Here is a 23,012-nt window from a genome sequence, read left to right on the forward strand (position 1 = left end):
ATATTTGTAATGTTGCAGGAGTTATCAAAACTGGAGATTCTAAACTCTAAAACATTCTAATAACTCTTGGATATACTTTATTGCAATGTTCATGTGTACATTTTTATTTTGTAATGATTTACTAACAAATTATGTTGCCTGAGCACCAGCAAGTTCTGTCCTGGCACTGAAGATGGAGAGTTAATATTTGTGGGGATATCACAGGGATGGGCTCCAAGGACTGATGGGCAAGCTGTCTTCCCACTGCTGTGATCATTGCTGCTGCTTTACTGCTATTGCTGCCACTGTCATTACCTATCTGGGCTCAAGTCCCATCCCTAGTTATCCCCTGAGGACCCCATGGCAGGCTGGACTGCCTCTGGTATGCCAGTTCAGTTGCTTGGCATGTACACAGCCCCTTGCATGCAGTGTCCCAAGGCGTATGCCATTTCAGTTGCTTGGCATGTACACAGCCCCTTGCATGCAGTGTCCCAAGGCCTATGCCTGCATGGGTTGCTGCCTAGTATATCCTGCTCTGCTCACACACGTGCTCTGTTGTCTCATCAGACTTCATTTGCAAAACTCTTGTCCAAAGATAAAATTATTAAGAATTTCAAGACAGTACCAGCAGATCATTAAACCAAGTACAGGGCCCCTTCTGAGAGCATTTCTGGCTGTGACTCACATGCAGAGGCCATGTACTCATGAAGTCGGTCCCATCTTGAGATACAGAATATGGCAAGTAGAAGGGATACAAGTTACTTACCACTTGCAGCCTACCTTAGTTTTGGTAGAGCGTCTCCATTGCCAGGAAGTTCACCCTCATATCTAACCCTGGTCTCAAGTTTATCCTTTCTTCAAAGATTTTACTATCTATATTAATATGCATAGCCCCTCAACTGATTTATCAAAGTTCACTTAATAAGCACAGGCTCACCTGAGCAAAGACTAGCACCTGTTCTCTTGGGACACTGATTTCTGATATTCCTGGCTTTGTTTATAAACCATGAGATTTCAAAACTAGAAGGGGCGTCATTGTTTACGCAGTCCAGTGGGAAACTGACCTGGCTGGTTATCTGAATATCATGGGGGCTTATAAAATAATTGTATTTCCTGTTCATACCCCTAGAGATTCAGATTCAGAAGATCTGGGATGAAGCCCAAGAATCTACACTTTAACAGACAGCTGGGGATTCTGGTGAACAGCCTGGCCGGGGAATGCCTGGTGATTTTCCCGAGATTAGGAATTTGTTTGAGGCTCTATAGTCTTGTTTCCTTCTCTGTCCCTGAGTCCAGTGCTCCTCTCACTTTCTCCGCTCTGTCTTGGCTTTATCTGATTCAGCAGTCCACGTCCCATCTGCTGTGCTTTCCCCTCTTCAGCCCAAGGTTATAAAATGGAAGAGACCACTCTGTCTGGTTACTCCTTTTATATGAAATCCGTCTGTAGCTCTGTGTAGCTTTCAACCAATGGAACAAGGAAGGTACTGGATTGTCAGGTCCTTGATAAGCTGGCACCATCCGGTGAAGCAGGATGTGTGAGTGTGTGCATGTGTGGGTGTATCTATGTATGAATGGGCTAGGCAGAGATAATGGTGGATGAAATATATCATGATGGACTCTAAGTGCTAGGGTACTTCAGACTGGAAATACCAAACCTGTTGAGGGATTGGATCAAAGCCGAAAACTCATGAATGGTTCAGAAAAGTCAGCATGGATTAGCTCATCGAATATGTGAATATACCTTTTGAGGCATAAAATAAGTAGTACTTTTACCACTACAAGACTGTTTTGTGTCTATAATAAACAACCCCCCTCCCAATTTTAGTGGCTTTAACAACTCACATCACATGTCCATTGCACATCTACTGGAAACTTGGTTCTATTTTTTCTCTTTCTGAGGTTGTTGCTTGATGAAGCAGCCCATCCCAAAATACCGTAGTTTTTCTAGCAGAGGGAAAGATAAGTTTGGAGCATCCTGCACAGCAGTGTAATGCTCTGGCCTATAAATGACGCATGACTTCTGCTCACAACTTGTGGGCAAGAACTGGTTACATGGGTCATAGACAGGAGAAACAGGATCATGCTAAAATGATTTGTAAGCTGTAAAGCACTCCACAAGTTTATTGATTTTTTGAGATATCTTAACGATGGTACAGCATTATCCAGTAAACATACAATCTGAGGAGTGGGAAAATCCAGAAATAGGCCCTTTTAGAAGGACTAGATCTATGCATGAATAATAGATTCCTGTCAGTGAAAACTGAGAAGCACTCCTTAGCTGGAGGAGCCACTTTGGAGGCTTTATAATTCCATCTTTCTTTCCTGCTCTACACATCATCAATACTTGATGTTGTCAGTTCTTTTAATTTTAGTTACATAGAAGCTGAGTAATGTGAGCATCTTTTCATGGATTAGCTAATTGTTTACGTTTTTTGGTAAAGTGTCTATTCAAAGTTTTTACAAAATTTCTAATTGCTTTTTTCTTATTGTAAGATTTCTTTATGTATTCTGCATTTTCATGCTTATAGTCAGATATATGATCTTCAAACATTTTCACCCAATATTGTTGCTTTTCTTTTAATTTTTACAGCAGTCTTTTAGACGTTTGAAGAACAAAAGTCTAAAGTTGTTATGAAGTCAGATTTATCTTATACTTTTTCTTTTATGGTTCATGCTTTTTGTATCCTATCTAGGATATCTGGAATAATCCAAAGTCATAAAATTTTCTCTTATTTTCTTTAAGAAATTACATAGTTTTAGCTCTTGCATTTAGGTCTCTATATATGGTCTGAGATAAATATTAGAGACCCTCCCTTCCCCTCCCTCCCTCCCTCCTGTCCATCCATCCGTCTATTAATATCCAACTGTTTCAGAACCAGTTTTTGAAAAGACTCTCCTTTCTCTACAACATTGCCATGAATTTTTGTTGAAAATCAATTGGACTCTCCATTTTATTTTTCTATATGTTTATTCTTATGCCATCACCACACTGTTTTTTGTTTCTGTGGCTCTGTACTAAGTTTTGAAGTCTGTTAACATGTGTCCTCCAATTTTGATGTTCTTTTTCAAAATTACTTTGCTATTCTAAGTCATTGGAATTTTCATATACATTCTAGAATCAGCTTGCCAATTTCTACAAAAAACCTAAGATTTTAATTGGCATAACTTTTAATCTATAGATTAATTTGCGGAGAATTGACATCTTAGTTATGAGTCTTCTACTTTCATTGTGGATCTCTTATTTATTTAAGTCTTTAATTTCTCAGTAAAATTTGTACTTCTTGGTGTACAAATACAGTAAAAATTTTGTTAAATTTATTCATAAATACTTTGAGGCTATTGTAATGGTATTTTAAAGTTTCAATTTCCAATTGTTTGCTCTTAGTATTTAGAAATATACTTGATTTTTGTATACTGACCTTGTATCCTGCAGTCCTGCTAAATTCACTTATTAATTCTGGTAGGTATTTTGTTTGGTAGATTCATTAGGATTTCCTACATATTCAATCATGCCATCTACAAATAAAACACTTTTGTTTATTCCCTTCCAATACATTAGTCTGTGTTTCCCTCCCTCACTCCCTCCTCCTCTCCCTTCTTGTCTTCCTTCTTCCCTTCTTTCCACCTTACTGCACTGGATAGTACCTTTAGTATAATGTTCTAGCAGAACTAGTGAGAGCAGGCATCCTTGCTTGTTGCCGGTCTCAGGTGGAAAACCTTTTTTTTAAAATCACTAAGTATAACGTAAACTGTAGGTTTTTCATAGATCCTTTTTGTCAGGTTGAGTAAATCCCATTTTTTCCCTAGTTTACTGAGTACTTTCATCATGAATAAGTGTTGAATTTGTTAAACACTTTTTTCTTCATCTTTTGAGTTGATCTTTCTCTTTTAATCTGTTAATGTAGTGAATTATTACATAGTTATTTCCAAACTTTGAACCAAATCTTGTATTTCTGTGACAGTACCAACTTGCTCATGATGTATTATCATTTTTATATTTCACTGTATTAGATTTGCTAATATTAAGGATTTTGTGCCTACATTGACAAGAGATATTGATCTGTAATATTTTTTTCTTGTACCATCTTTGTCATATTTTGGTATCAGGATAATTTTGGTTCATGGAATGACTTGGAAAGTATTACCTTCCATTCTATTTTCTGGAAGTATTTGTGTAGAATTGCTTATATTTATTTCTTAAAAGGTAGGGCCAGTTCCAGTGGGTCACGCCTGTAATTACAGCACTTTGGGAGGCCTAGGTGGCTGGATCGCTTGAGCTCAGCAGTATAAAACCAACCTAGGCAACATGGTGAAACCCTGTCTCTACAAAAAAAAAAAAAAAAAAAAAAAAAAAAATACAAAAAATTAGCCAAGCTTGGTGATGAGCACCTGTAGTCCTAGCTACTTGGGAGGCTGAGGCAGGAGTGTTGTTTGAGCCTGGGAGGTAGAGGTTGCAGTGAGCTGAGATTGAGCCACTACACTCCAGCACTCCAGCCTGGGTGACAGAGTGAGAGTCTGAAAAAGAAAAAAAAAAAAAAAAAGCATTCACCATTAAAGCTATCTGGATGGACTTGGAACTTTCCTTGTTGGAAAGTTTTAAACTGCAAATTCAATTCTTAAATGTATATTATATTATGATTGTTATATTTTATCTTGAGTGAGCTTTGAGAGTTCATGTCTTTTATAAATTTGCCATTTCATCTAAGCTACTGAATTTGTTGGCGTAAAGTTATAAATTATGTTTCCTTATTGTAAAAGTTTATACTATCTGTGATGATGTTCCTTTTTTAATTCTTGATATCAACAATTTGTATCTTTTTTTCTGTTTATCTAATTGACTTTTTCAAAGAAACAACTTTTTTTTTTCTCTTCCATTTATGTTCTCTCTTGTATTTCTTGATGTCTCTTTCACTGATTTTTGTTCATTATTTCCTTCTACTTGCTTTGGGTTTAATTTCATGTTAATGTTCTAGTTTCCTAAAATGCAAGCTTAGATATTTTCCTTTTTTAATTAATGCAGTTAATATTATAATTTTCCTTCTAAGCACTGATTTAACTGCACCTCATACATTTTTATGTGCTGTGTTTTCATTTTAATTTGCACCAAAATATTTTCTAATTACTGTTCTTGTAATTTCTTTTTTGGCCCAGAGGTTATTTAGAAATGTGTTGCTTAATTTTTAAATATTTGGGAATTCTTTAAAGCATCTTTTTGTTTTTGATTTCTAGTAACTCCATTGTGCTCTGAAACATATTTTTTATAATCTAAAGACTTTCATATTTGTTGAGATTTACGATACTGGATATCTTGGTGAATGTTCCATTGCACTTTAAAGAATATGTATTCTGCTGCTGTTAGAGCTCTGTAGATGTCAATTTGCTCGAGTTGCTTGAAACTCTTCAAGTCACATATCTTATTGATGTTGTGTTACTTGTTTTAAAAATTATCAGTAGAGGAGTGTTGATATCTTCAACCATAGTTGTAGGTTTGTCTGTTTTCCCTCTTTGTCCTTGCTTCACATAGTTTGAAGCTCTATTATTAAAGATATAAATTTAGGATTGTTATTTTGTCTTGATTAAATGACCCCCTTATTACTGTGTGATAATCCTCTTTATCGCTGGTAATATTCCCCATTTTGAAGTCAATTTTTTTCTCATACTAGTATAACCACTCCAGTTTTCTTTTGATTGGTATTTGCATAGTTTATCTTTCTGTCAATCCTTTTTTAATATATGTTTTTATTAAAATGAGTTTATGTAAAATTAGATATATTTAAAATGCAATTTGACAATCTCTGCCTTTCAATTAGGCTGTTTAAACTATATTTAATGATGTTATTGATGCGATTGAGTTTAGACCTACTATTTTGCTGTTCGTTTTCTATTTGACCCATTTGTTATTTCTCCCATTTTAATCGTTGTTTGCCTGTCATTGAATTGAGGATTTTATGATTCTATTTTATCTATGTTGTTGGATATTAGGTATTTTTTTTGTTTTACCTTTTACTGCTTACTTTAGGATTCACAATATACACTCAACTTTTTAATAGTTTACTTTAAGATAATATCACTTCATATATAGTATAAAAACCTTAAAATATAATTCCATTTAATTTTTCCTGTTCTTTGTGTTACCATTATCATCTATTTTACCTGTTTATCAAACATTGTATGCATGTTTGATATATGCATACAATGTTGATATAATAAACTGATTATTACATTATACAGTTATCTTAGAGACATTCAGAATAAAATAATATCTTTTACATTTACCCATTTGCTTCTGTTTTTGTGGCATTTTCCTTCCCTACTCCGTTTCTTTTTTTTCCTTCTGTTAAATTATATAGCCACATGTGTGTCTAGTATCATTTTTCATTTATTTAAGTCACTTTACTTAACATTTCTCATAGTGTGAGTTCTGCTGGCATTGAATTCTTTCAGATTTTGCTTATCTGAGAAAACAGTTGTTTTGTCTTTATTTTTGAAGGTCATTTTTACCATGTGTAGAATTCTGTTTTCCTTCCTCCCTTCTTGCAGTACTTTAAAGATGCCATCCTTTTTTTCTGACTTGCATAGTTTTAGACAAGGAGTCAGCTACCATTTTTCTTTTGTTCCTTCGAAATTTTTTTATTTGCTTTTAAGATTTTCTCTTTATTATTAATTTTATTAGTATGGTTATTATGTACCTAGGTGCATTTTTAACATATTTTTATGCTTGACTTTTTCAGAGTTTGTTGTACCTATAGTTGGTTGTTTTTCATTAATATTTGAGGATTCTTGATGATTATCTCTTCAAATACTTCTTTTGCCTTGTTTTCTTTCTCTTCTCCTTGGAAGGAGAAGCATTGCGGTTGGAATTCCAATGCTATGTTTTTTATATCATTTTATGTTCTACAGCCTTTAGATGCTCTGTCATGTGGGTGTTTTTCCTTCTTTTTTTGTTATTTTCTATTGACCGATCTTCCATTTAACTAATTCTTTCTTTTACTCTTTTCCAGCCTTCTGATAAGCCCATTTAAAGGATTCACATTTGATATCATGTTTTTCATTTCTAGTATTGCAATTAGACTCTTCTGGTGTTTCCATCTTTCTTTTGAAATCTCCACATGCTTATCCATATTGTACACCTTTTCCGCTAGATCCCTTAGTAATAACTATTCTAAAGTCTCTTCTAATGTCTAAGCCATCTCCTGGTCTGACTCTGTTAACTTCTTTAAAATTTGACAATGGATCATTTCAGACAGTATTTTTTCTTGCTTTTTTAAGTGAATCTTGTAAAATTTTCCAGGCATTTTGTATGAACGAATAGTAGAGCTGAGGCAGACAGTATTTATGACTAGAAATGGGCATACTGCTTCTGTTTTCAGCTAATTAGTGTTAAGTCAATGTAATCAGGAGTTCAACTGGGTCTGAGTTTTGCTGCTGTTATTGTTACCCCTAGTGCAACACACACTTTAAATTACTCCAGTCCTGCATTGCTGCCACCTTGTGCTTAATGTAAGGCCTACAGTACCTAATGTTAGTGTAGGCCTTTAATGTAAGGGCTACAGTACCTGCAGTATCAGTGTTCCTGCTCCACCCAGCTTTTAGCAGGTTCGACATACTATACCATAGACGATTCCTCTCTCTCTGCTCCTTTCCTTACCATAGGTAGATTGCTGTTGTTTACAGCTCAGTGCAAGTTTCATGGTGGGAGGAGGGGGGAATCTTGGTTCTCCTGTGATAACCTCAGTCTTATCAGGTCCTGTATTTTAGAACCTCAGGGGTAGAGTTTTCTTAGCAACTCTGCCCTTCCCCCAGTGGGAATAGACCTCTGCTTTATCAATGTAGGAATCTTGGCTTGTGTGTTTCTTGGCCCTTCCCTGCAGTCAGTGGTTTCCACCTACTGTCAATGTAGCTTGAAGAAACAGCTTTTCTTTTCTTTTTATTGAGACGGAGTCTTGCTCTATCGCCCAGGCTAAAGTACGATGGCACAATCTCTGCTCACTGCAAGCTTCGCCTCCCAGGTTCACGTCATTCTCCTGTCTTAGCCTCCCGAGTAGCTGGGACTACAGGCACCTGCCACCACACCCGGCTAATTTTTTTGTATTTTTAGTAGAGACGGGGTTTCACTGTATTAGCCAGGATGATCTCGATCTTCTAACCTCGTGATCTGCCTGCTCGGCCTCCTAAAGAGCTGGGATTATAGGTGTGAGCCACCATGCCCAGCCTTGAAAGAACAGTTTTTCTATCCTACAGCCAGTGGCAACTGGCATTTGTCTGAGACCGCGAGGTCAGAGGAATGCCAGTGAGGGAGAGCTTGTCAGGTGTCTTGTCCTTCACTCCGTCTTTCTCCTGGGCACTTATTAGAGGCCTATACAAAAGAGCTGGTTAGTGGATGTGGGCTTTCCTTGTGTTTGGGACTCCCAGGGATATTAAACTGTCATGTAAACTTACAGTTAACCTTTAAGAATTTGTTAAACTTTCAGTTGTTTCTTTATTACCAGATTTTATAGTTGCTACCTTTTCTCTCATGTTCTGCAGAAGGCAAATAGCTTCTGTGTTCCCATCTCTGCTCTCAGAGGGGTTCACTACTCTTTGGAACTCAGTTCACCTGATTGCCTTTCAATTGCAACTCTCTGCTGGTAAAAAAAAGTTCTTGTTTTTAGATTATCCCACTGGTTTTGTTAGAATGGGAATGATATTCCTTTGTGACTTTCCACATCTTAAGTGGAAGCGGAATGCTCTATCCATATTAAACTGTATATATACACTTCTCAAATCTTCCTTGAATTCTAAAAGGAAAAAAAATGAGTGCTTCCATAAGATTTACTCACTGGTTCAACTAATTGTATACTAGTTGCTTAAATTTTTTTTTAATCAGTCACTTTGGTAATATAAAGAATGATATAGAAAATCCACTCCAGAAAAATGGATATTTGTTCATACAGACACAATTTTCTTTTTTCTTTTTTTTTTTGAGGCGGAGTCTCGCTCTGTCGCCCGGACTGGAGTGCAGTGGCCGGATCTCAGCTCACTGCAAGCTCCGCCTCCCGGGTTTACGCCATTCTCCTGCCTCAACCTCCCGAGTAGCTGGGACTACAGGCGCCCGCCACCACGCCCGGCTAGTTTTTGTATTTTTAGTAGAGATGGGGTTTCACCGTGTTAGCCAGGATGGTCTCGATCTCCTGACCTCGTGATCCGCCCGTCTCGGCCTCCCAAAGTGCTGGGATTACAGGCTTGAGCCACCGCGCCCGGCCAGACACAATTTTTAATATAGCTTAAAGTGATTCAATTTCAAGAAGACGGGTCTTGGTAAATATGAAAAAAGGAAAGAGACTACTGTGGTCATGCTGGCTGATTCATTCAGATATTAGATACTTTTTGCTTTTTTCTTCCTGGTTCACTTATTTTCTGTTACCATGATTCGTGTTTACTTTGTTAAGAGGGCTGAAAAGGCCTTGAAACAGTAGAGTGCAGCAGAATGTACTGGAAAGTGTCCTTGAGCTTGGAAACAGGAAAACTTGGGTTTAATCTTGGGTCTTTCACCAGCTAATTGTTTGCCTTGTGGTAAAGCTCTTAATCTTGCTATTCTTCAGCTTTATTCTCTGTAAAATGGGGGCATTGAGGGAGCAGAATCTTCAAGCATACAGGAGACAAGAATTGGGTCAAAGCAAGCATATATAATTTGTTATTTAGCCTTATCATTGTAATTGAAAGGATACTAAGGCAACAATCATAAGACCACTCACAGAATGCCTCTATTCTGATTACACACACACAAGTGTGTGTGTGTGTGCGTGTGCATATATATATATACACATATGCATATACATATATATAGAGAGAATGAGAATGAGACAGGGCCTTGCCCTGTCACCCAGGCTGGAGTGCAGTGGCACCATCTTGGCTCACTGCAACCTCCGCCTCCCAGGTTCAAGTGATGCTTGTACCTCAACTTCCTGAGTAGCTGGGATTACAGGCACACGCCATCATGCCTAGCTAATTTTTGTATTTTTAGTAGTAATGGGGTTTCACCATGTGGAGCAGGCTGGTCTCAAACTCCTGACCTCAAGTGATACACCCACCTTAGCCTCCCAAAATGCTGGGACTACAGGCGTGAGCCATCACACCAGCCTTTACACACACGTATTTTTTACCTTTGCTTATTATCTTCTGGAATCTAGAGTTTTTATAGCATGTTGGATAAAGAGAAACAGCTTTGATATTACTTTGCTTAGTTTGAATCTTGGCTCTACTAACTGTGTGAACTAGGGAAAATTACTAAGCAAATTTGTCTCCATTTCTCCATCTATACAATGAGGATAGTAATGGTACCCTCCCCATCCATGGGGTTCTGTGAGGATTAAAAGAGATAATACATGTAAATTAGTAGCATAATGCTGAGCTCATAGTAAGTGCTCAATATATTGAAACTATCTTTTTCACTTAAAATTACATAAGTGTTTTTTCACATTTCTATGTAATGTTTATAATTGTCCTTTTTATGTCTGGACAGTAGTCTATAGTGCAAATACAGATCACTATGACTCATTTACATTTTGTTTGACAGGCTAGTTCCAGTTTTGGGCCATTCAAAATAATGCTATTATGGTTTTTTTTTTTTTTTCATATAGTACGCTTTTTTGCTTCTGTTCACTGTTTCCTTTAGAAAAACCCTTGAAATGGTATTCTGGGTAAAGAGAATGAACCTTGACATGGGTCTTGCTGCATATCCAAGCATGTATCTTGGACTCACAGTAGAGTAGAGAAAGCTATCACCCTCTACCTCTGATTCTCATGGGGACCAGAAGACATTCATTGCTTGTTTTATTCCTTTGAAAGAGATACCTTCATTTTGTCTGTTTCTCTTTTGGGTGAACTGTCCTGGCCATTCCTACTTACTCCTAATGGCTCATGACTCACACCCATCAACCATCTCAGTGGTTCTGAAAAAATTGCAAATCTAATTTTCATGTCAGCTGCTTCTGCTTGGGATCCCCTCAAGAAGGAAAGCATCCTGTTGTGGGCCGTGGGGTGCCTGTTCTGCAGGTCTCTCCTTATTTGGCTCAGCTGGAAGTGCATGTTATCTGGGGGAGATTGGTTTGGAACTGTTTAGAAGTTTTCTAGCTAGTGAGAGAAGCAGGCCTCAATGTCCCCTGCCTAAGGGATCTTGTTTCTTAAGCAGATGCCATTGCTTGAGGGTAAAACTTAGGGAAGACAGGCTTTCCTTTTTCAATAGTCCCAGCCTTCAATGGCTGCTTCCGCCACAAGACCTGTTTATTCCCTTCCCCTTCCATCTCCTCTCAGGTGCTTGCTCTCCTAGCCATCTCACTCTGTGTATTTGTTTGCTAGGGCTGCCATAACCAAATACCAAAGACGGTGTGGCTCAAACGACAGAAACTTACCTTCTTACAGTTTTGGAGGCCAGAAGTCCAAGATCAAGGTGTAGGCAGGTCTGTTTTCTTCTGAGAACTCTCTCTCTCTCTGGCTTGTGGATGGCCACCTTCTTGCTGTGTCCTCACAAGACCTTTTCTCTGTGTGCCCCATTCTTGACCTCTGTCTCTCCTTATAAGGACAGCAGTCATAATGAATTAAGACCCTACTCTTATGACTTTAACCTTCATTACCTCATTAAAGGTCCTATCTCCAAATACAATCATATCATGGGTTAGGGATATGAATCCTGGGGGACACAATGCAGTCCACAGTATTATTTCACTGTTGTCTAGATCAGAGAAAACACGTGCATATGTACACACAGATACATGGTTTCAAGTTAGGCAAAAGAATCCAGTTTTGCAGGAGAATTCTGCCAGCTATATTCAGACAGGAAAGCTGCCAAGTCTAAGGGAGTCAGATGTTTGTCAGGAGGTCACAGTAAGTCGAGGGCCTTGCCTGATGTTCCCTCTGAGCATGGCCTTGGCCCACAGGCATTGATCATATAGCAGTAATATTGAGCTCATCCATTGGATGTGCAACTCACTTGGTTCTAAGTTGACAATATTTAGGGTAGGCAATACTTATTTGTTAAGTTGGTACAAAAATAATTGCGGCTTTTGAAAGTAATGACAAGGCTGAGGAGGGTGGCTTACGAGGTCAAGAGATTGAGACCATCCTGGCCATCACGGTGAAACCCTGTCTTTACTAAAAATACAAAAATTAGCTTGGGTGTAGTGGTGCGTGCCTATAGTCCCAGCTATTCAGGAGGCTGAGGCAGGAGAATCGCTTGAACCCAGGAGGCGGAGGTTGCAGCGAGCCGAGATTGAACCACTGCACTCCAGCCTGGTGACAGAGCAAGACTCTGTCTCAAAAAAAGAAAAAAAGTAATGAAAAAAGTGCAATACCTTTTGCACCAACCTAATATTTATTTTTTGGAGACACAGTCTTGTTCTGTCATGTAGGCTGGAGAGCAGTAACACAATCTTGGCTCACTAAAACCTCTGCCTCCTGGGTTCAAGCAGTTCTCGTGCCTCAGCCTCCTGAGTAGCTGGGAGTACAGGCACCCACCCCCATGCCTAGCTAATTTTTTTGTATTTTTAGTGGAGATGGGGTTTCACAATGTTGCCCAGGCTGGTCTCAAACTCCTGAGCTCAGGTAATTCACCCGCCTGAGTCTTCCAAAGTGCTAGGATTATAGGCGTGAGCCACCGTGCCTGGCCGAGGGTAGGCCATATTTAAATTTATAGATGCTGTGAGTTCACTCCTGATTATTAAATGTACAGCCGTTAATTTGGGTTTCCCCCATGGCCACTCTCTCCTGCCCTGTTGCCATGCCTGGAGAGCCACAGAGACCACAGCAAAGACTTTGACCTACGTCCTCTGAAATTTAGTGGCCTCAGATCACCAATTCCTCCATGGTTCTTCTCTTTTTATCTCAAATCCTATTGATTTTTCAAGTCTTTTATCCCCACCCACCACCTGGTGTGATTTGAAAGCCGGCTTTTCACCTCTGTCCCCTCTCAGATTCCTTCTTATCAGGACAATTTAAAGTGCTCCTTTCCTCCTAGATCAAGTGCACCTGTCGTACACCTGGCTTTTCTCATGGGCTTCTCCCCTGCAGCTTCCACATATTTATTTCCTTAAGAGCCAGGTGGTGTGGGTACAGAAAGCGATTGAGAGATCAGGGAAGGAGAGCTTTGGAGGAGGTGTGTTCTTTATCTAAAAGGCTGAATCTACAGGCTTTGAATTCACCCGAGGAAAAAGAGTGATGGGAGGGAGGGTTCTTATTATCAAGAGAGTAATATGCTCAAGCAATACACTCAGTGAAAAATAAGCATCCTATTCAAAGAAATCACAAGCTCATGAATGGTCCAGAAAGCCACTTTGATCTACCTGCCTTAATGATTCTCTTCAGTTTGTGTTAAAAATCAAAATGTACTAGTCTTATTTTAGGAAAGCCACATTTGTAGATGAACACAGTGTGTGCCTCTCTAAGGGGCCCTGAAATATTCCAAATACATTTTTTTTTTCAGTTGTAAAAGCCAAGTCATGGTAAAGTCAGAGGGACAATGTGTGAGCTCCATAGCTCCTTTGGGGGTGGAGGCAGTGGCATCGTTGATGCCCTCATGTTCCTCGTTTAGATGGCTCCTTTACCTGGACTTTTTCCATTGAGGCCTGAGTGATGATAAACCGGTTTCTGAGAGACGACCCAGGAGTACTTTGTCTTGATCTAATATCAACGGACACTTTAGGAGGCCGAGGCGGGTGGATTACTTGAGGTCAGGAGTTTGACACCAGCCTGGCCAACATGGTAAAACTTCATCTCTACTGAAAATACAAAAATTAGCCAGATGTGGTAGTGCATGCTTGTAATCCCAGCTACATGAGAGAGAGGCTGAGGCAGGGGAATTACTTGAACACGGGAGGTCAAGGTTACAGTGAGCTGAGATTGTACCATCGCACTCTGGCTTGGGCAACAGAGCGAGACTTCGTCTCCAAAAAAACAAAAACAAAAAAAACAATGGAGCCTCCTGGGCACCCAGAAATGGAAAGGGAGAGAGACAGGGGCTTTTCCAAGCCGCACACTGTTTTATGCAAGGCAGCAGCTTTCTTCTACACACCTCCAACCCCTCTAACCCCTCTTGTAATGTTTCTGAGAAGCGCATTTCAGTTAGTATAGTGCTAACTTCGCCCACGGGGAAAAAACATACATGCTTAAGGTGTCGGCAAGACAGACATACCAATGAGGAATTCATTTTCTTTTAATGTCAATATCTATATTCATACACACATATATATGACGCAGATGTAGGTACCATATATATGACATACATAGATCTTAAAATGAGACCAATTGCACATGAATATCAATCTTTTCCTGTATCTACATCTATATCTACATAAATATATATACTGGAATGATGTGGGGTAGCAGTTGGGGCCTCAGAGCTTTCATGTGTCCCTGAGGAGACAGGTTCCTTGACTACTGTAAACCCTGGGATGGGCACCATGACCACCTGCAGCATTCTTTTCCCCGGAATTACTGAATAAGGAGGGGAAAATAAATTTTTCTTGGGGGAAGCTTGGCCTTTTCCAGATGTGCTAGACATCTCTGTGTGGTGTGACAAGCAGCTCAGGACTTCCCTGCCATTCACAGTATGGGAGAGGTGCCTGTCTTGTTGTGACACTGGTCAAACAAATACCCTCAATTTGGGTCTAGCTGGGTGCAAGTGTAACAGTAAGCACAGCGAGTTTGGAATCTGTTGAGTTTCATGATTTGTTTTTTTATTCCTAGGCAATTTGCTAACTTCTAACAATTCCAGAAATGAATTCACTCTTGACTCATCGGGAAAATGTGTAGGATGTGAACTGGGAGCCAGGGAGTCCTGGGTTAAACTGTCAGCTCTTGCACTGGTCAGCTGTGTGAACTTGATAGTTACTGAATCTCTCCGGGATGAATTTCCTTGTCTGTAAAATAAAGCATAACATGACCTACTTCATGGAGCAGTCAGGATGCCTGAGAAATGTTCTCTTCCCTCCCCAACCACCGCCCTTCTTTTCTGCATTCCTTCCTCCTCTCTTTTTCCTCCATCCTTCCCTCAGGGTCTGTATTTCCCATACCAAATCTTGGTATATTTTTTGGGAAAGATCCAAAAGCTCAGCTGCAGGAGAAGCACAGAGAGAGCCCACGGATGGGGCTGGCTGGGAGAACACTATGGGCATGGGAGGGCCCAGCAGACAGGGTTGTCTAGGTAGGGAAGGTTAGATCAGGATTTGGGGACCTGCAGCCTACCAAGGGCAGAAGGCCTGGCTGTGCACCCCACTTCTTGTCAACAGAGTCAGGGGCCTACTGGAAGATACTACACGCCACTCATGGGTCATGATCAGAGGCTTCAGATGACTTTGTGGGTGACTGCAGCAGGTGTTCAGAGCAGGGAGGGTCACTCCAGGAGTCCTGGAGTCCATCTGTGACCCAGTAGGCTTACACCGAAGGGTGCTTGGGAGAGTTGGATTGGGACAAGTCTCCTTCTGATTGGGTAGGACTGTCCTGCTCCTTTTATAAAATTTCAGTTCTAATTTCCTTCTCACCATTGCTTAGCTGGCTCCAAATCTGCAGAATGCACTGGGAATATGGATCACATTAGAATCACTTGAGTGTCATTCTGATTATTTGCCATGGCTAATATGGATATTTTTCTAAAGCAGGCTCAAAGGAGAATGAATGTATGTTCTCCCAAATTAATTTGTTGTGAAAACAAAGTCACTTCAATTCCCTGGATTCCTTTAAATACTTGATCTTTCCTCTAGTTTTCTGGCCCTGGTCCTTCATGACCCATCTCTTTTCTGGGAACTATTTTCCTGGCTTAGAATCCCAGCCCTGCTCTGAATGAGGAAGAGGGGAGGCTGTCCCCAGATCACTTGGGAGGAGCCAATGAGAGGCCCCCCTCCCCAGTCTTTTGAGCAATAGAGGCGCACGCCAAGGTCCTCAGCAGAGACTGTTTCTTAACGTCTATCTGAAAATAGCTTCCCTGTCATAAAGTGGGTCCCAAGGGAGTTGCCAAACTGTCCAAGGAAACTATATATGTACATTTTTATATATGCATTATATATGTAAATATATATGCATTATATGTAAAATATAAAACATATATAAAAATTAAAAGTTTTATTCAGGCAATCTTCTATACAGTTTGAATTTAATTTGTTGGCTTTTGAAAATGAGTCATTTAATGTCAATTGTTTTCCCAGATCGTTCTCAAACCTCCTTCTCCCCAGTCCCTCCCCAGCCTGGCTAGAGCCTGAATCAAAGCTGACACATGAGAGTATGTCCTGGTAGGAATTAGGGTTTGCTGGTGTTGCCCTTTCACCTGGCTTCCTGGCTGATTGGGCATGGCTTAGATCAGGGTACTGTGGATTTTGTGAATAAATTTTTCTTCTATCCTTCTCATTTACTTTAAATTATTTTACTTTAAACATATATAAAATATTTGCTATATCCCAGATGCTGTGCTCAGTGCTGCAGGGAAGAGGGATCTGAAATTGAATGTGGGTTGTGGCCTTGGCAAGGGTCTTGCAGATTGGTCAGAGGGGTAAGCTATGTTCCCATTACAAGGGAAATAATAATGACATTTGTTGAATTCTTACTATTTGTCAGACTGTGTTAACTGGTTTTCATATATGATTGTCTTTAATTTTTATAATACTCAAAGCATGTATTTTTCCCATCTTAGAGATGAGAAAACAAAGGGTGGTAGAAAAGAATAGCTTGCTCCAGCTCCTAGGACCAGAGCAAGGATTTGAAGCCAGATCCATCGAGCTCCAGGCCTGATAATGTAAAAAGTGATCAGTACCACAATAGTGATAATTCTTTTTTCTCAGTTTCTTATCCAGAAAACAGGTATGGCCACCCTGCCATCCTCCTCACAGGGCGGTTGAAAAGATAAAAGTGAACATGGGAAAGTGCATTGAGCTGTTTTAAGAGCCACAGGGAGAGACCGGTGGTACTTGTGTGTGTGTGTGTGTGTGTGTGTGTGTGTGTGTGTGTGTGTGTAGTTTATGGTTAGAGAGTCCAGGGAGAAAAGAAGACAGCCTGTTTGACCTTTCCACCCACATCAACTGCATCAAAATCTCTAAAGAAGGGGGGCCCCATGTGACGCTGCGCTCATTAGTAGGGAGCAAATCCAGACCTGCCCTGTCCTAGCTATTTGACTGCTATGGTTTGGATGTTTAGCCCCTCCAATACCATGTTGAAATCTGATCCCCAATGTTGGAGGTGGGGCCTAATGGGAGGTGTTTGGGTCATGAAGGTGGGCTTCTAATGAATGTCTTGGTGCCGTCTTCATGGTAACCAGCATGTTCTCTCTGTATGATTTCCTGCCAGAGCTGGGTTGTAAAAGGAGCCTGGTGCCTCTCCTCTCCTCTCTTGCTTCCTCTCTCACCATGCTGGCTCTCCTTCCCCTTCCATCATGAGTGGAAGCAGCCAGAGGCCTTTCCCAGATACCCAATTGTACAGCCAGCATAATTGCAAGTCAAATATTAAATCTTTTTTTCTTTGTAAATTACCCAGCCTCAGGTATTATTTCATAACAACACAAACAGACTAAGACAATGACCTTGGCCAAGTAAATTCCCCTTGGAGAGCCTCAGATGTCTTATTTGTAAGTCAGGAAAATTATACCTGCTCTTGTAAGGATTGCAGTGACAATGGATCATGCCTGTTAAGCATTTGGCATAGGATAGGTGCCTGGTCAGGGTGTGTTGGATATCCCTTCCTTCTTCTGATTTTTCCAACTTCCTGGAGTCTTGCTTTCCCTGTAGTCCATATTGTGGTCCCACTTTCATGAGGACAAGTTAGCAGCATATGCTAAATTAATTTAATTAATTTCTGAGATCTTGGCTACTAAGTGTTCCTGGTTTAATACCCACCTTCCTCGGCTGCTGGCAGAGGAAAGAGATGGGAAAACACTCAGAATCCACAGGGATGACTCTGTAACCTGGAATTCCAGGCTCTGCCAGAGGTTGGGGAGAAGGTCACCATGTAGGAAGTGGCTAACTCTAAGCCCCTGCTAGGCTGCCTTCTGACTCTTTGAGAACATCTAGTACTTGAACCCCTGCACCTTGAATTTTTGTTTCTCTGCAGTTGTTTAGCCCCTCTTCTCTCTGGTTTCCTTTGCCTTGATTTTTCTCCACTAAAAAGTGGAGGAAAAACAGAAGAAAACAGCCATCTCCCTTCAAATGGGCTGTGTTCACAGTTTCCATGGAAAGAACCCACCCCTTGAAGGGCGGCAGAAGAGGTGTTAGAGTCTGACAAATGTCAACAGAAATTGATCACAGGAAGGTAAGATGGCAGGGAATCAATTGCTCTCCCTCCTGGGGAGACACATTGGACAGACAAGCTGTCAGGAAGGACATGCACAGCTTGTACCGTGTAGCTGTGTTTGGGGTGGAGAAGGGAGCCACCTGCTTTCATCTTTGTTTATTCAACATCCTCAATGTGTGCAGTATAGCTCTCAGTGATATGAAAGGTAAATATGTGATCCCTGGCCCCAGGAGCCCCAGACTCACCAAGGAAGCAAAGCATAGAACTCAGGAAACTCTTGGCAACTCATCTTGGGGATGTTGGGTTCTCAGCCAAGGTGCAGGAGACCCAGAGATGAGTTCATCCTACTAGGCTCAGAGCAGCTTCCTGAGAGAGCTGATCCTGACGGCCATGACAGGGCGGGCGGTGGGGGGGCGGGGGTGACTATTTTTTAAATCTTTGCACAGAGTGAGATAAGTCAGACCTGTTGCAATAAAACTCTGTTCATAACACTAGGGAGGGCTCATTCTGGTGCTTGGCATGCTAAGTGCTGTATGTCTGTGAGCTGCACTAGTAAGTGTTATTATTTTTGCTGTTGTGGTTTTCCAACATTTTCGGTCAAAGGCTCAGATACCATGCCTGGGTGAGGCAGTCATTGCACAGGTATACTGCTGTGACTCACTTGAAAATCCTTTGATGACTCTGAAGCCCAAATTTCATTGTGGGCCCCTCCGCAGGAAATTGCTGCTCTACTTATGGACTGAGAGAAGATACTGTGTTCCTGGGCTCCTGATGACCTGTCCCAGGTCATCACAGCCATGCCCCTCGAACTGGATGCTTCTGCCATGCTGAGCTATCATGTGGGCCATGCGGACCCATGCCTTTGCCCAGGTAGCTCCTTCTGTTCCTCAGAATGCTGCTTCCTCCCACCGTGCTCCACCTGGAGGACACCTACTCATCCTCAGAAGCTTCCAGCCTCAGCCCTTCCCCTGTACCTCTGCACAGTCTTCCCAAAGAAGGCTGAAGTGCTCCTCCTTTGTGTCCCAGCACACTCGACACACACCTTCATCACAGCAATTCCTTTGCATCAATTTTTCCCACCAGCCTCTAAACTCCTTTAAGGGTGGGGACTGGACCCTGCTCACCACTGTTTCTTCACCCAGCTCCTAGCACTGGCCTGGTCCATGGTAGGACTCTATGCATGTTCAATGACTAAAGGACCATGAGGGGGCCAGAAACAGCACCAGACTGAGAATCAAGGGACATGAACTTTAGACCAAACTTGGGTAGGGGGCAAATAACTGTGTGACCTTGGTCAAAGCAGCCCCACCTGTGTGAGATTCCCTTCACAAGAGCACGTGGGGAAGTACAGGTAAGAGGTCAAGGTTAGAGAGTTGTCTTCATTTCAGGGTAGGCCTGTGACCGATATGGAGAAGAGCCAGGGGACATGCTTTTCATCACGAAAGGAAACACACAAAGGTCGGACTCATTCCAAATATGAAGACCTCAAAGGCAGTAATTTAGTTTAATCATCTACATGAATTGAATGTATAGTTCCGGAAAAGATGCACAGGGCCTGGAGTTTGGTTCCAGTGTCCCCTGTTGGCTGGGCTGGATGACTTTGGGGAAGGCCTCTCTGACTCTCAGGTACCTCAAACATGCTTGTCCATTATTTGTCAAATGTAGCTGCCCTCACAAGGATGCTGCGAGCATCATGGCAGGTGATTTACAGGAAAGCACTTGGGAAGCCATGGGGTGCTTAGAAACAGAGGGCTTGCAGGAGTGGCTGCTATGGGAGGCCCCCTATCCCTCCACCCCAGGTGCTGAGAGTCTTGGCCTTGAGGGTGCATAGCTGTGACCTTCTGAGACCTGCCCTCAGAGCAACAGGTATCTCCTCACAGAGGGTCCCCTCCACTCTCCCTACCTCCAACAGCCTCTGGGTATTGCTTATGTGGAAGAAGACTGGCCTCCTTGCCATAGGAAGGGAGCAATGTGTGGTGCAATTGGTGCCCCAGCATGCTCCTCCAGGGTGGCCTGTAAATCCCTAAACAGTGTCTCTTAAGTGCGTTGCTGTCATAGGCATTCTGTAAATTCTCCAGAGAAGGTCATCTAATCATAAATATCAAAGTCAATAAGAGAACAAGAGTTACTACATCTAGCTTTCAAACACAGCCTTCAGAGCCCTGGGAATCTGGAGGGATGCCCCTGGGACTGCTGGTGTGTGTGTGTGTGTGTGTGTGTGTGTGTGTGTGTGTGTGTGTGTGTGTGAAAAAGGGAGCCCAGAGGGTGGTGAGGGCTTCCCTGGACCATTCACCCTCCACATTTTGATGATGATACAGCTGAGGCCCAGAGAAGTGAAGTGATTTCCTCAAGATCACACAGCTAGTCAGAAGCAGAGCAGTGTCCAGAACTCAGCTTCCCTTAATCCAAGATGAATACCCTTTCAATGGCACCTCTCCACCAGCCAGAGCCCTGCCAGGAAACACAAGGCTGATGGATGATTTGGTGAAAGGAAGACTTGCAGAGCAGTGGGTAGGGTTATGAGGATCAACAAGGGATATTGAGGCACCCACAGATAAAGCAAGAGCAGGGGTCTTTGCTACCTCTTGGCTTGAAGCATCAAGGTCAGAAAACAGTGTTATTGGAACCCAGTGAGAGATGAGGGGGAGAAGTGGCTGCCCAGTAGGGGCTAATATGCAGAAGGGAGAAGCCCCTGCCAGCACAGTGGCCCAAAGATGGCCCTCTGACCCCTACCTGACCCTCGAATCTTCTCACCTGCTGGTAGGCAAGCAGCAAAGGAACCCTGAAGATGCATTTCCTGGAGGCCACCCCCAGGGCAGAGAAGGATGGAGATTGATGCCAAGGATGCAAACAGAATGACCAGCATGACTTCATGATGTAGCCATTCCCTCCTCCAGGGTAGTGGACAGTGACAGGGCGAGACTCCAGCACATTGCAGGGCAGGTTTCCTGGCCACTCTGTGTACTTGGTAGTGAATTTAGTATTTGTGAATGTGCGTCATGTTCCCTCAGCCTCAGAGCCATCTACTGTTCTGAGAGGGGCTTGTCTTCCTGAGGACCATGGTGGAGGAAAATGCTCCTCTTGTGAGAATAAGAGAATGAGTGACAGGACAGAGAATTCCCTGGTCAACTCTCTACCAGAAATGTACCAGGTTCCACAGTAGATGGGCTCTGCAGAGTTGGCATGAATGATTCACGGGAGTGTGCTTGGTGAGTTTGGACAAACATTGAAATTGGGTTTCACTAACAAAGCCCTACTCCACCATGACAGGCAGGGTGCCTTGAATCCTAATTTTCAGATTCTGAAGGACAGCATTTGCATGCTGTCTCTATGAAGACTTTATTCAAAGCTTGCTATTGATTTTGGTCTTGCATGTCCTAAAGAGACAGCTTGCTTCTACAGAAATAATTTTACAATTTATGAAATGCTGTCTCCTTTATAAATTCTTTCCCCTGAGGAGCAGACCCTCTCCTTGGCAGGAGTTCTTCAGGGAATGCCCAGGGGACCAAGCAACACTTGTTATTTTTAAGTTGAGCATATTCAAAGTGATTTCAAGGACAGTGTATGCACTTGTTGATTCAATAAACATGATCCTGCATAAGGAATTATTGAGTAGAAGGCTATGCTGGAAGGTGGAATAGAGAATCTGCCCTCACATTTCCAGAACTCAACATGACCAAAGGAAGTGATGCACATTAAAATTATGATTCTGTTTTACACGGTCAGGCCTAGAGCATCTGCCACTACAGTCTGTTGGCTGCTTGCCTTGCCACGCAAATTTGCTTTCCATCCAGGCCAATTTGCTCTAGTGAGGGTCTCCCTGGATGTCATTAGCAATGCTTTATCTTCTGATAATGTGAGGAGTGTTGTGCCTCTGAACATTATTGCCTGCAGATTCTGGTGCATGCAATGAAGAAAGTTGATGGTATCTCAGTAGATCTTACCCTTGGGAAGTTTCTTTCTCTGCTTTGCATTCTTTTACTAGGGCTTTAGAAAAATCTGTTTAGCTTCGAGGCATCCCCACATTACATAGGCTGGATATGCAAAAGTCAGTCTAGAAGGAGCTAGTTTTTGAAATTTCTCATAGGTCTTAGCAGAAATTGTTAGAGAAGCTGATATAATTATATAGGTTATATAATTATATGGACAAGCTGGGCATGGTGGCTCATGCCTGTAATCCCAGAACTTTGGGAGGTTGAGGTGGGTGGATAACTTGAGCCTAGGAGTTTGAGATCAGCCTGGGCAGCATGACAAAACCCCATCTCTTCTAAAAATACAAAAAAAAAAAAAAATTAGCTGAGTATGGTGGCCCATGCCTGTATTCTCAGCTACTCCAGAGGCTGAGGTGGATGGATCACTTTAGCCTGGGAGGTCAAGGTTGCAGTGAATAATGATTGTGCCACTTGGGCAACAGAGCGAGACCCTGTCTGTCATATATATATGTACAAGATAAGAATGCCTCTACCTTTTAGTATTTGGTAGAGGCGACAACTTGTCAGCTATTTCCTTTTCATTCCTCTTTTACTCAATAAATATTTATTGAGAAATGATTGTGCATGAGGCATGTGGTAGGCACTGGGGATATGGCTATAAAAGAGGACCAAAAAATCCTGTGTAAATGTAGCTTTTTATTTAAAATGTAGTGGAATCTTTTGGTACATCGATCCATCTCCCATCATCTATTCATGTTTGTTTCACATTGACTTGCATTGCCACATAATTCCATGTGGCTGAAAGAGCTTCAGAGAAACACTAAGCCCCATGCCATTACCCATAATTTAGCTAACAGG

The sequence above is a fragment of the Rhinopithecus roxellana genome, chromosome 11 (assembly GCF_007565055.1).
Source record: "Rhinopithecus roxellana isolate Shanxi Qingling chromosome 11, ASM756505v1, whole genome shotgun sequence".
Classification (NCBI taxonomy): Eukaryota; Metazoa; Chordata; class Mammalia; order Primates; family Cercopithecidae; genus Rhinopithecus; species Rhinopithecus roxellana.